The 14,132-nt window shown below is 46.4% G+C and overlaps 1 protein-coding gene across 1 annotated transcript in view; it reads left to right on the forward strand.

Annotated features, from left to right (window-relative positions):
* Positions 1-5,608: 5,608 nt before the first annotated feature.
* The window catches only part of EPS8 (EGFR pathway substrate 8, signaling adaptor), a 145,290-nt gene continuing 136,766 nt past the window's right edge, over positions 5,609-14,132 (forward strand). Inside the window, exon 1 of the mRNA XM_083699669.1 lies at positions 5,609-5,791. The gene's annotated coding sequence lies outside the window, so the exon portion shown is untranslated. The remainder of the gene's footprint in view (positions 5,792-14,132) is intronic.

A 14,132-nucleotide genomic window follows, 5' to 3' on the forward strand; every position in this document is an offset into this window, starting at 1 on the left:
TCAAACCAATGGCTTCAAGTTTCAAGGAAGGAGATTCCAACAAAACAGGACGTTTCTGGCAGTAAAAGCTGTTTGATGGCTCTCTTGGGAGGTTGTGGACTCCCCTTCCCTGGAGGTGTTAAAGCAGAGGTTGGATGGCTATCTGTCATGGATGTTTTAGCTGAGTTTCCTACACTGACCCTTCCAAGTCTACAATTCTATAATTGTAAGCTGGTGTTAAAGGCATAGCTACAGGAGCTGGATCAAAAATTGGCAATCCTAGAAAGGAACAGGGTGGGGATGGCTAACATACTATTCATCCAAAATAGCCTGCCAGCCTGCCATGTTGCCAAAGCCAATGCTCCATCCATAGCTCTCCTTTGTTCCTGGCTTGTCACCTGGGAGTCTGGGTATTGCCCCACAGGGGGCCAGATTTTGCATCAAGGCTGCCAGCTGCTGACTCGTCCTACTCCATCTCAAGCCCATCTAGCTTTCTCAAATCCATACCCAGCATTTTGCATCCCACCTCGCTGCACACTGGCTCTCTAGAACATCGCCCTAATTAAAAAAAGAGGTGTCCATACATCACCTACAACAATTCACAGTGCGTTCAAAAACCTTTCCACAAAAAGATGGCTCTAATTAAGAGCCGGTCTTTAAATCCACATTTTAATCTGCGATTTGTGAATTAATCAACATCGCGCCAATTAATTAATTCAGTGTTAATTTAATGTACAACAGGGCGTTGGAAAGAGACAAATATACTAAATTATGGAAAGAGACACAGACCTGCATTACACGCTGAAGGAAAGCGGCTGATGAATAGAGCTGGAATAAGGTCAATACAATATAGTTAAACTCCCAGGCATGTACGAATGAGAATATAAGAGGCAGCAAATCGCTCTCCTGGAACATCAAGATGAGTAAATGTGAAGGTTTTATTTCCTGACTAATGTTATTGCCACTGCTGTGCAGTGAATCAATCATACCTTTTGCAGAATCCCTAATATATTTTGAAATGTTCCCCTTCAGGGATGGAAATTCTCAGTCTGATGGCAAATGTCGTAAAAGTAGCTTTGCAGGATAAACCGCCTAGCTAAGGAAGCTATAGAGCAGAACCTCACTCCAGTTGTGTGCCTTGCTATGTTGCAGTTATCTGAAAGGGTCCCCATTGTGGAATCTGCACTGTGGCCGATGTCCTCAGGGTGGGTACCAGGGCCGACTGATGAAAACAGCCCTTGCCCATTTTAACGCGGAACATAGTACGACATATGAAAAAAGATCTGGGGGTCTTAGTGGACCGCAAGCTTAGCATGAGCCTACAGTGTGATGCTGCAGCAAAAAAAGGCTACTGCTATTCCAGGTTACATCAGTGTCCAGATCAAGGAAAGCAATAGTCCTGCTGTATTCCACCTGGCCTTTAATTTGAATTCAGCCTGATCTTTTATTTCCTTTCCCTGCCCTTCTCTCCCCCTCCCCTTTTATGAAGATCACCCGCTCTGAGACCCCACAGCTAATTCTCCCCTGGCCTCCTCACTGGCCCAAGTAGGACCAATTCAGCCAGCTAACCCTGGGGATTATCTAATTGATTTTTTATTTTTATTGTCATTCATGTTTTTATACTGTATTTTATGCTGTTTTTTATAATTAAGTGTTTTAAAGTGCTTTAAATTTGTTGTTAGCTGCCCTGAGCCTGGTTTTTGAACCGGGAAGGGCAGGGTATAAATAAAAAATATATTGTTATTATTATTCTGCCTTGGTCAGAATACTCACCTGGAGCACAGCTTCCTGCTTAGCTATAGTTCCTATGAAGAGGAGAGTACTTCCAAGGCTAAACCATATATGAGCAACATATCCACACAGTGAAGAAAGAAGCTGCCAAACGTATCTACCTTCACCACGGGCTCACCTTCTGTCTTCAAGAGAATCAAATTAGTTGAAAGAGGGGGGGAACCACCCCATTTATTTGGAAGTGTTTTGAATTCCTCTACGAAGAGCCGTACCAGCTCCATAGTTATAACTAGAGGGGTTAATTGAAAACTGCTCTCATTGTGTACTAGAGCCCAGCCAGAGCCCTCTTTCGATTGGGCGACTGTCACATTTAATGCATGTTATGCTCTTGCTATTCACCTCCCTCCCCGTCTTGCAGACAGTAGAAAGCAATCTATTGTTCCTGGCTTGGTTTTAATCATTACAACTGTCACGCCAATATGATAACTTTACCACTATGTATATCTAGATTCATTAAACAACAACAACACAGCAGTGGCAGGAAACTGAAATGAAAATATAAGTATCAGGAGAGAAAAAAATCTGGATGCTTTACAGCAGGGGCGATGAATCTCAAGCTCGCGGCAGCCTTCTAAGCCTCTCGGAGTGACCCTCAAATTGTACCGCAGATCACACACTCCCTTGGCCAGATATATAAAAATAGTCGTTATTATTTATTTATTTATTTATTCATTCATTCATTCATTCCCTGCTTATCTGGCTGAGTTTCCCCAGCCACTCTGGGCAGCTCCCAATCGAGTGTTAAAAACAATACAGCATTAATTATTAAAAACCTCCCTAAACAGGGCTGCCTTCAGATGTCTTTTAAAGATAGGATAGCTGCTTATTTCCTTCACATCCGAAGGGAGGGTGTTCCACAGGGCAGGTACCACCACCGAGAAGGCCCTCTGCCTGGTTCCCTGGAACCTCACTTCTCGCAGTGAGGGAACCGCCAGAAGGCCCTCGGCGCTGGATCTCAGTGTCCGGGCTAAATGATGGGGTTGGAGTCACTCCTTCAGGTACACAGGACCGAGGCCATTTAGGGCTTTAAAGGTCAGCACCAACACTTTGAATTGTTCTTACTGGCTCTACACACACTTTGGAACTCCCTGCCGATTGACCACAGCCAGGCACCTTCACGATACTTGGCAACTGCTGGAATCATGTTTGTTTAATTAAGCCAATTCAGACAGGAAGAAACTGTTGCATCTTTTAACCTGGTTGTTTTTTTTGTTTTTTGTCTGCTTACTGTTAATTTTAATTATTTTTGAATGTTTAAAATACTTCCCGGTGCCCCCCCGATAATATTATTGAGGTTTTATTATAATATTATTTGAGGTTTTATTACAATCAAGCAGTCGAAGAATGTTGTGAAATAAACGTATGAATAAATATATGTTTTCGCCTGGCTGGAAGGTGGCCTTGAACTCTGATAACGCCTCTTGTTTGCCTGGGTGGAGGAGAGAGGGATGTCTGAGTGCCTGCAGAAACTAGCCTGCTCTGTAAAGGTAAATTTTATAGTCATTGCTCCACCCACTTTTACCTCTGGCCCCGCCTACCACCAGCATGTGGCCCCTGGAGGACGCTCAGAATGTGGCCCTCAAGCTGAATGAGTTTCCTCCTGTCTGCTTTACGGCATGATCCTGTGCATTTAGAAGTAAATCCCATTGAGCTCAGAGGAAATTAGGCTGCATTCCTATGCACGCCTACTTGGAAGCAAGTGCCATTGAATCCAACAGGACTTGCATCTAAGGAGACATGCATAGGGTTGTGCTGCAAAGCTTTGAGTCCATCTCCTATCAGCTCTGCTAGCTAATATGACCAACAGTGAGGAATGATGGGAATTGTAGTCCCTGGGGGGATGCGGGTGGCGCTGTGGGTTAAACCACAGAGCCTAGGGCTTGCCGATCAGAAGGTTGGCAGTTCGAATCCCCACGACGGGGTGAGCTCCCGTTGCTCGGTCCCTGCTCCTGCCAACCTAGCAGTTCAAAAGCACGTCAAAGTGCAAGTAGATAAGGTAAATGGTGTTTCCATGCGCTGCTCTGGTTTGCCAGAAGTGGCTTAGTCATGCTGGCCACATGACCTGGAAGCTGTACTCCCTCGGCCAATAAAGCGAGATGAGCGCCACAACCCCAGATTTGGCCACGACTGGACCTAATGGTCAGGGGTCCGTTTACCAACATCTGAAAGGGCTAGGCATTGCCACTTTGGATATATGCAGCAGTTTATGAAGCAACAGCAGAAGAACCTGTGGCAACATCTCAGGTAACAATGACCAGGTAGATCCAATGATTTATACCAGGGGTGGGGAACCTTGCACCCTCCAGATCCTGCTGAACTACAACTCCCATCAGTTCTAGAAAGCATGACCAATGGCTATGGATGAGAGGCAGTGGACTCGCTTTCCCTGGAGGTTTTAAAGCAGAGGTTGGGTGGCCGTCTGCCATGTATGGTCTAGTTGAGATTCCTGCATTGCAACTCTACAATTCTATGATGGGAGTTGTAGTCCAGCAGGATCTGGAGGGCATCACGTTCCCCACACCTGATTTGCAGGAAGCCGTACATTCCAACCATCACTTTGGAGCCCAATAAAATATATTAGCTTTAAGTATATAAAGCAGCCCCTGAGGACTTTGGCTTTTATGACTATTTGTCAAAAGTCCCTCTTCCACTCCCTCAGCAAATCACATGCTCTGAATGAATTGCTTTCAATGCAAGCTCTTCTCTCCCCCCCCCCCCCCATCCTAAGAGCATAATATCAGCCAGGCTGGATCAGGCCAAAGCCCAGTCAAGCCCAGCGTTCCAGCATGGAAATCCTGTGTCTGTATACTTAGAAGTAAAGGGTATTGTTAGCCCAGAAATGGAAGCAAGAAGTAATTCGACAAAAGAAGAATGGCAGACGAAATTAATGGACAATGCAGAATTGGACAAAATGACAGGAAGGATTCGAAACCTGCTGGACTAGAGATTTACAGAAGATTGGAAGAAGTATATTAATTATTTGAAGAGCAACTGTAATCAACAAATTGCTCTAGTAGGACTACAAGACGTTTTGTAAGGAGAAATAGACGAAGTGTTACAAAGTAGAAAAAGATAGAGATATTGGTTATGAGTTTGAAATGTAATAGGGAAGATAAGAAATGCATACTAAGAGATTAGATTGGGAAATTTTCAGACAGGACTGATGGAAGTCAAAAAAATTGAGTAAGATGTAAAAGTATGTTCAATTACTGTTGAAAATGATATGTTAAAAAACTAATACATTTTTCTATATATAAAACAATAGTAGTAGTAGCAGTTTATAATTTATACCCCGCCCATCGGGCTGGGTTTCCCCAGCCACTCTGGGCGGCCCCCAACAGAATATAAAAAACACAAAACATTAGTAGCTTCCTTAAACAGAGTTGCCTTCATGTTGGGTGGGGGGGGGGGCAGGATTTAAGATGGGGCAGGGGCAGAACAGAGCTATCTGCAACGCGATTGGTCAGTTAGTTAATTTTTTTATTATTATTTACTTGATTTAGTGGTGGCAGCTGCTCCCCCCTTTGGCTACACCCATGCTCCCCCCACCCCCTGGATCTTCTCAATTTTAAATCCAGCACTTTGTTAATGATCATTAAGGGTAACTTTCTCTCCCTGCCGGCCGCTCTAATCCTCTTACTTAGTTCCACACACATGGATCCTCCACATTTCTCAGCGCGGCGGCGAGACCACGCGACGCGCATCCTGCACGTGTGAACCGCCTCGCCGCTCCCCCCCCCCCGCGGGGCTTCTTCCACCAGCGAGCGAAGCCCGGGCCGTCCAGGAGAGGGCGCTGCGGCCCGCGGGAAGCCCGGAGCGCACGAAGCTGCCGAGGCAGAGGCGGGCACTTTGGAAGAAGCAGCGGGCCGTGCGGAGGGCGCTTCAGTCGGCGGCTCCTCTCTCGGCAGCCTCGCCGCTCTCCCCGCCCGTCGGCTCGGACGCCCTGCGCGGACCAGACGCCTCTTGTCCTCCCTGGGAAGGAAGGGAGAGGAGAGACGGAAGGCGAGGAACCAGCAGCGCGGTAAGAGGCGCACAAAAGGCGTCGGGGGGAGAGGGGGAAGGGTCCCTCCCCACACCCTCTCCCCACAATCGGGGGGGGGAGAGGCGGGAGGGGGGTCGCCCCCAACCCCGCTGGGGCCCAGACCCAGATTTCCCTGCTTTAATACTCCCTTTGGGCGTCGAGGGGGTGCGAGGTACCGCGTCGGGGGGGGGGGCGCCTTCTGCTCTCCTGGGAGATTTTGGAGGGGGGGTCTCTCTTGGTGGGTTTCCCCCCTTTTCCAAAGGGGTGGGGAGGGTGGAAAGCCGGTGTCACACCCACGCCCCCCCCCGTCTATTTTCCGCCCTGGAGCTCCCGAGACCCGCGTCTTTGCTCCCTCTCTTTCTCCGCGTCCGCTGCTCGTGAAAAGCGTAACGTGTGAAATGGCCGCGCGTGTTTGTGAAAGATGGAAGGCGGCGCGGGTTCAGTAACAGGCGCTCCCGCCCGCCGCCGCCCTGTCCAGCCGAGACGTGCGCTGCTCCGCTTCCCTTCCCCTGTAACCTGAGCGCTCGCTCACTTACCACACCTGTGATCTATCTTGTCAGCTGGTTTTGTTTTTTATATATATATAGAAAACAACTAGGGAAGAATTGTCGTTGCTGGCTTTTTATTGCTTCCTGGAGTAGATAAATGTGCTCCTTGGAGGAAATCCCAGCTTCCTCCCCCGCCCCCAAGCTTTTATATCTTTCCACGATTAGGCTGTGCAGTCCTGACCCCACTTACCTGAGAGCAAGCCCCGTTGAATGCAACAGGACCTCCTTCTGAGTAGACATAGGACTGCAGCCTTTAAACTCTGGGGATTGCATTGCCTTTTAACAGCAGCTAATGCTCCAGATTCTTCTCAGAATCAGGGAAGGGGCAATAAAAACTGCCCCAAAGATGTATACCTCTGTGTGTTCTTTCTCAGCTGAGGCAGTGTGGTGTAGTGGTTAGAGCAACAGACAGGGAGGTTAGGCTTTAAATCCCCACTTGGCCAGTGTGACCTTGAGCCAGCTGCTATCTCTTGGCCTATCCTACCTTGCAGGGTTGTTGTTGTTGTGTGTGTTTGTGTGAGTGAGTGGAGATACTGCCTGGAATTTCTTAGAGAATATTTATTTACATTTATATATAAATGAAATAGTAACTAACTAGCTATATTGCTACTTTTTCTGCCCCGCTCCTAATCGCAGGGAATGTCTTATTGTGCTGTGTACATACCATTTATTTCGAGCACTCGCTTCCTAAGAATCACCAGAACTGTGTTTTGTTAAGGGTGCTGGGAATCATAGCTCTGTTGGGGGTTAAACTACAGTTCCCAGAATTTTTGAGGGAGTGCACTTTAAATACATGGTCACTCTTAACCACAATTAGCCACCGCCCATTTTGACTAAGGTGCATGACCTCCTGCATGACCCATTTTCAGCCCATGGTGAGCTCTCCATCTCTCTGTCTGTTTATTAATCTGCATTAGTGTTTGTGAGTAGAAAACTGAGAGCAGTTGCTTATTCTGTCCAGGAAAAGCACCAGGGAAACTTCTCCATAGCAGGCTGGATAAGTGATGGTTAGTTAGGACTTCTCTAGGGGGTTCTTGTGTTCCAGTTTATGATGTGGTACCTGTTGGTTATCGGCCTGCTTAGCAACACTTAGTCACTGCCTCTTGAGCTGGAAGTAATAATACCCATGGGTAATTATTGTTAAATATACTGTCTTTTTACAATTGTGGTTTCTATCTACTCGGTAGATATGTAATAACAGGCAGCCCCACCAACCTCAGCCTTGAACTTTATCACAGAACGTCAGATGTTAACATGTGGCAATGAGTCTAATTCAAGAAGGTAGTGCCCTCCCCAAAAAAAGATGATGGAGGGAGTCAAGGCAATAATAATAAAAATTATTATTATTATTATTAGCCAAATTGTTGTTCCTTGCAGACTGCAGTTCAGTGTTTAGCACTCAGGCCAAAAGGTGAGTCACACAAACATGTGACAAGATTTCTGTCACATTCTTGAGCCTGCTATAGTATGCGTGAATTTTCTGATTTAAAAATAAATGGAAAGTTACCTTTGTAAGTATTTCTGTTCTTTGCCGTTGAACTAACACAAGCAAAAAGTTAAATTCTGGGACCACAAGGTGACAATAATTAGGTAGGCAAGGGCCTCCCTTCAGTTCCTCAGTTTGTGCCCAAGAGTTTGCAAAATGTTTTGCAGTGATAGCCAACTAATACATGCTTGGAGTAGACCTGTTGGAAACCATTGTGCTTACTCTAACGTTGGATATCACTCTTCGTGCACCAGCAAGCACTTTTTAGTCGGGGCTGAACAAATGCAAAATAAAGGGACCGGTTTTGCTATGGACAATTCACACAATTGTTGGCTTTTGTTGCCGTTGTTGAATTGGTTGGATGATTTTATCCATCTTTTTTGAGAGGGGTCAGATGGATGCATCTTACCAATGTTCCACCTGTGACCTCCCATCTCAGCTTCTGTCTCTAGCACTTAAGGTGAAATGTTCCTGCTCTACTTAACAACTATGGTTGCTGCTACTTTGGCAGTTCAGCCTGAGCATCTTTGAAGCTTGCCTCCAAGACTTAACTATAGGTCATGGATAGGCAAACTTAGTCCCGGGGGACGGATCCAGCCCAATCGCCTTCTAAATTCAGCCCGCGGACGTTCCGGGAATCAGCGTGTTTTTGCCTGAGTAGAATGTGTCCTTCTATTTAAAATGCATCTCTGGGTTATATGTGGGGCACAGGAATTCGTTCATTATTTTTTTCAAAATATAGTCTGGCCCCCCACAAGGTCTGAGGGACAGTGGACCGGCCCCCTGCTGAAAAAGTTTGCTGACCCTTGCTCTAAGTGGTTCTGTAAAAGGCAGTTTCTGTTTCTTTCCAGTAGAAATGTTAGAGTGCTTCCTCCGGACTGTCACTGGGGGGGGGGGGGGCTGAGCATGCTTGCTATTGCCAAACTATGTTCATGCAAACTCAGAAAGGTGCAAATCAGTGCATTGCGGGTGGAGTAGAGGCAGTCCACACCGTGCTGGATTTGAGCACAGACCGCTTTTGCTTGGGCTGCACAAGTTGTCCTGATGTCTTGTCCACACCTAAACCCCAAAACGGAATCTGTCAGTTGCTTTAGCTGTCTTGCAAAGGGATCTCTTTTCCCTCGACCCACAAGATCCACAAGATCGAGACATTGCCAGTAGTACTGACTTCCTGTTTTTGGCATGTGTTTATACATCTTTAAAGTTTTGTTTTACCAGGTTTAGTGTTTTATCTGTTTTTGTGGCATCATTTTGTTGTGTTTGCGTTTCTTTCTTTTTGTACATTGCATAGAGATTTTCAAACAGGAATATGAGCACATGCTACAGCTAGATACTTCGTAGCTTTTTATTTCCGATTACTTAAAATAGATGCTCAATTCCGTATTAAATGTTGCCTTGGTTGAGTTAGCAATTGTACAGTGAACCCAGGGTCAGCCTTTGCTTTGGTATCGGGCTTGAGAATCAAAATTCCCACGTTTTCCTTGCCTGTTGCTGCTGGCAAAAGATCCCAGAGAAGTTACTTGATCTCCCTTTAAGAGGTGGAATGACTTTCTGGTTTCTCCAAGCTGAATGGAGACTTTTTGTATTGCTGGTTTCTAAAGCTCTTTCTCCAACTGTAGCAGAATCTCTCTTCTCAACCTGCCTGTGGCTGCCAGCCAGGAGGAAAATCATCCTGACACTTTTTGAACTGCAGCTCATTACAGGGAAGGGTCACACCCTTGACTCCATCCGAATCCTTCTGATCGGTCAGGGAATGAATGGCGTTAGCTCTCATCTCCTGGGTTTTGATTCCCTTAATGTGGAGATCCTGAATAGAACGTCTGTCTGGGCCAATTTCTTTATAGAGCTCAAACCTGGGCATGAAAACAAATTGCCTCTGGATTCCCCCGTCCCCCAAACCCCCTTCATTTCCTGAGAGCCTGTTTAGCATTCAGCAAAACAGAGCAATAAAGCTTTTTCTGGGCTGTACACCAGACCCTCAAAATGTCCCTATTTTCCAGGGACAGCCCCAGATTTACAGAAGCAGCCCCAGTTTCTGATTTGATCATGGAATGTCCCACTTTTCCTTATAATGCCCTTGTTTTCATCAGAGAAATATTGAAGCGTATGGTAAGTAAAGGTACAGTCGTGACCGACTCTGGGGTTGCGGCACTCATCTTGCTTTATTGTCCAAGGGAGCCGGCATACAGCTTCCAGGTCATGTGGCCAGCATGACTAAGCCGCTTCTGGCGAACCAGAGCAGCGCATGGAAACGCCATTTACCTTCCCACCGGAGCGGTACCTATTCATCTACAGTGGTACCTCAGGTTAAGTACTTAATTCATTCCGGAGGTCCATATTTAACCTGAAACTGTTTTTAACCTGAAGCACCACTTTAACTAATGGGGCCTCCTGCTGCTGCCGCGCCGCCGGAGCACAATTTCTGTTCTCATCCTGAAGCAAAGTTCTTAACCTGAAGCACTATTTCTGGGTTAGCAGAGTCTGTAACCTGAAGTGTATGTAACCTGAGGTACCACTGTACTTGCACTTTGATGTGCTTTTGAACTGCTAGATTGGCAGGAGCAGGGACCGAGCAATGGGAGCTCACCCCATCGCGGGGATTTGAACCACCGACCTTCCGATTGGCAAGTCCTAGGCTCTGTGATTTAACCGACAGCTCCACCCACATCCCCCATATACTATACACAGATTATTCCTACGTAAGCTGGAGAAGCACATATTATTATTAATATACCCACAGCGCCACCCTTCTGAAGCGTATGGTAGGACATCCCTATTTTTATCAGATAAATGTTGGAGGGTATGGAGTTATGCGACCCCCTGAGCCAAGGAAATAAGTAACTGTACAATCTTTGGAAGACATCTGGAAGCAGCCCTATACAGTGGTACCTTGGTTCTCAAATGGCTTAGTTGTTGAACAAATCAGCTCCCAAATGCTGCAAGCCCGGAAGTAAGTGTTCCGGTTTGCGAACATTTTTCAGAAGCTGAACACCCAAAGTGGCTTCTGCTTCAGTGCAGGAAGCTCCTGCAGCCAATCGGAAGCTGCGCCTTGGTTTTTGAACAGTTTTGGGAGTTGAACAGACTCCCAGAACAGATTAAGTACGAGAACCAAGGTACCAAGGTAGGGAGTTGGTTTTATTTAAAATATTCAATGTTTTATTATATTTTGATATATGTTGGAAGCCACTCAGTGTAGCTGGGGCAACCCAGTCAGATGGGTGGGGTATAAATAATAAAATAATAATAATAGTTAATAAATAAATAAATAAATAAATAGAATAGGATATCCCTATTTTCATCGGAGAAATGTTGGAAGGTATATGTACACTATAAGGTAGGCAAAGAGGTTTCAATGTTCCTTCCACGAGTGTCTCATGAAATATGGGTGAACCATGTATTCCACCTTGAGCTCCTGGAAGAAAAGGGTGGGTTATCAATGAAATAAAACAAAATAAACAAAAGTAAATAAATATCTGTTGGTTTGTTGCTGATGACAAATTGCATCCCTTCTCCTGCCCAAATTCGCTTCTAAAACTGACACCCACGTCAACCTTCTTGGTACCAACTGCACAGCAGCCAAAGAGATAGAAAAGTACGATACTAGCTGGTATCTCTTTAGCCACCGGACATCTACGTCAGCGCTAGAAAAATGAGCTGCTTCTTCTTAAGTTGCATCTACTGTGGCTTCAGGAAAAGCTAAGATCGGGAAATGTCACAAGTCCAAACAAAATCACCCATTCTCTAGCGCAGCGTTGGATGTTGTGAGATAACAGTGCCTGCCTTATCGAGACTTACACCTGGTCTGCTTGAAAAGTGTAGCGTTTCTGGCACGGGTGTGATTGGCGCACCTATCGTTTTCACTTTGAGGAGAGGAAGTCCAGAACAATGAGCGTTCCTGCTCTTGCAATGTCCGTAACAACTCTATCCCTGTTTAGCTAATCGGATCGGAGGATGCAGGGGGAAGTGTTTGTGTGCAGAATTGTACCTGTCCTCAACCTCTGCCTGTTCCTCAGCTCTCTCTGCTGATGCTCTCTTTACAAGACACAGGGGAGTGTCTACATAGACACAGCTTGTCTGCACACAGGCCTGATTCATCTATGACAGTGGTTTTTAAGAAGTGTGCCGTGGCACCCTGGGGTGCCTTGAATGATGGCCAGGGGTACCATGGGCAACACTGGCCTCTGTCCCTCTTTCCTTCCCTCCCTCTTCCAATGTCCTCTCGCATCTCTGCCTCCCCAAGGCTTGCAGAGCTGTTTGTTGCAGCCGCCCTGGCCGTAAGCTCTGCAGGCGAATGATGCCTCTGGGACTGGTCAGTAGGTCTGGTTGCCAGGAGCCAAAGTGACCTCGGAGCAAGCAAGCAAGTGGGTGAGGGAGCCCAGCCAGTCCACCAGCCCTTGCAGTTGGGAGTGGGCAGACAAGTCCCAGGCCCATGTGGGGCGGTGTGGGGAGACAGATCAGAGATCAGAGGCAGCGGCAGCAGCTGCTCAGAGGAGAGGAGTTATAGGTTAAGTTGCTGGGCTGGGTACCCGTCACACTAGCCTGTGGTCTAGTATTATGTGTTAATCCAGAGTCTGTATGGAAGAGCCAGTTACTGTAGGAGTGCAATCCCACTTGCCCCATTGAATTGAAAATTCCAGATTTGGTTGAAGGTGTAAGATGATTCTTTTGTCTTACTTGGTGTGCTGTGGTCGCTGGGATACATCTGTTGATGGCTGGGTGGAGAGACCTCTGTGTGCAGAAACAGATCTGGCGGCCTCGGTATATATGGTGTTGCTGGGTTTTTTTGCATGTGGATCTTGAAGCCTGTGTGTAGTAGGTCCATTCTTCTCCTGCTCACTGCTCGTTTTGCGAGGTGTAGATCGCTGCCACAAGCCTGCGTGGCCTGCTCACTCACACATTCAGAATGGTTTCCTCGCCGATGGATCCTGCAAAGAAAACAATATACCTTTCAAACAATGTGGCAAATTCTCTTCCACAGGGCCCTGTGCATGCAAGCAATATACATTCCTATGCTGCCATCCCACTGGGTCCTGGGATTTCATTCTGCATTGCTCTCTCGTTTCTAAACGTATTTTGGCAGCTGTAAGAGCTGTCAAATCTTGCTGCTTCTTTGTAATGGGAACCTGACGATTTGCACGGAGCTGAATTCTGCATTCCTATAGACCTGGGGATGCCTGCTCATTATGCTCCTTGCTGCAGGACCTTTGGAGGATGTGCAAAATAGATCAATGCGCCTTGGGAGCAAGTTGTGCTCCCGCTTCATTGGAAACATTTATGCGCTGGCCATTGGGAGGTGATGGTTTTCTGTGATGTGCTGAAAAGCGGGGATCAACTGTACATGTCTGAGCAACATGTGGATGGATAGTGGCAGAAGAAGCAGAGTTTTCTTACCTATATAGTACACAAACAGCTTCTCCAGCACAAACAGCTTCTCCAGTTACCAGAATCTAATGCAAAAGGGATCTTTTATGCATTTATGTTTCTTTTATGCATTCATGTTCCTCTATCAGTACAGCACCGAGTGACATGTGATTTGTACCAAACAGCATGCAAATTTGTTTTATGGTCACTGGCTATAAACGGCACTTTTGTTCATGATATTTTCTAAGAGACATGTCTTTTCTTTCTCGGTTTCGGAAATGGGTGTGTGCTTTCTGTATAGGGGAAATACATAGTATGGATTGCAGTTAGTTTTATGTGTTTTTAGAGACCTGTTCCATTAAAAAAAAAACCCACCCCTTTGACTTAGGAAGTGTGTTTTCTATTAAAATTCAGGCGCCTTATCGCATCTAAACAGCTTGCTTGAAAGGGAATACAGACACTCTGCTATCAGAAGAAGAAGGAGAAGGAAAGATGTTAGGGAGAAGGGGAGGGTTTTGATTTGACCAAGCTATGCAGGTAGAACAACTCACCCTTTCCCCATCAGACAGTGAAAAGCATTAAAAATGGCCTCAAAGAGGAGCTATTCATTTGTGAGCAAAGTCTTTTTGACATAAGCCATTTCTGAACTGTTACCAGTGCAGCTGGGAATGCAAAGGGATGTTAATTTTACAGGACATTCAAATTGGCTAATTATATTAGCCTAAGCCATTAGAAGGACGCAGGTGGCGCTGTGGGTTAAAGCCTCAGCGCCTAGGACTTGCCGATCGAGAGGTCGGCGGTTCGAATCCCTGCGGCGGGGTGCGCTCCCGCTGCTCGGTCCCAGCGCCTGCCAACCTAGCAGTTCGAAAGCACCTCCGGGTGCAAGTAGATAAATAGGGACCGCTTACCAGCGGGAAGGTAAACGGCGTTTCCGTGTGCGGCTCTG

Source organism: Podarcis gaigeae (assembly GCF_964106915.1).
Source record: "Podarcis gaigeae genome assembly, chromosome: 10".
In the NCBI taxonomy this organism is placed as follows: domain Eukaryota; kingdom Metazoa; phylum Chordata; class Lepidosauria; order Squamata; family Lacertidae; genus Podarcis; species Podarcis gaigeae.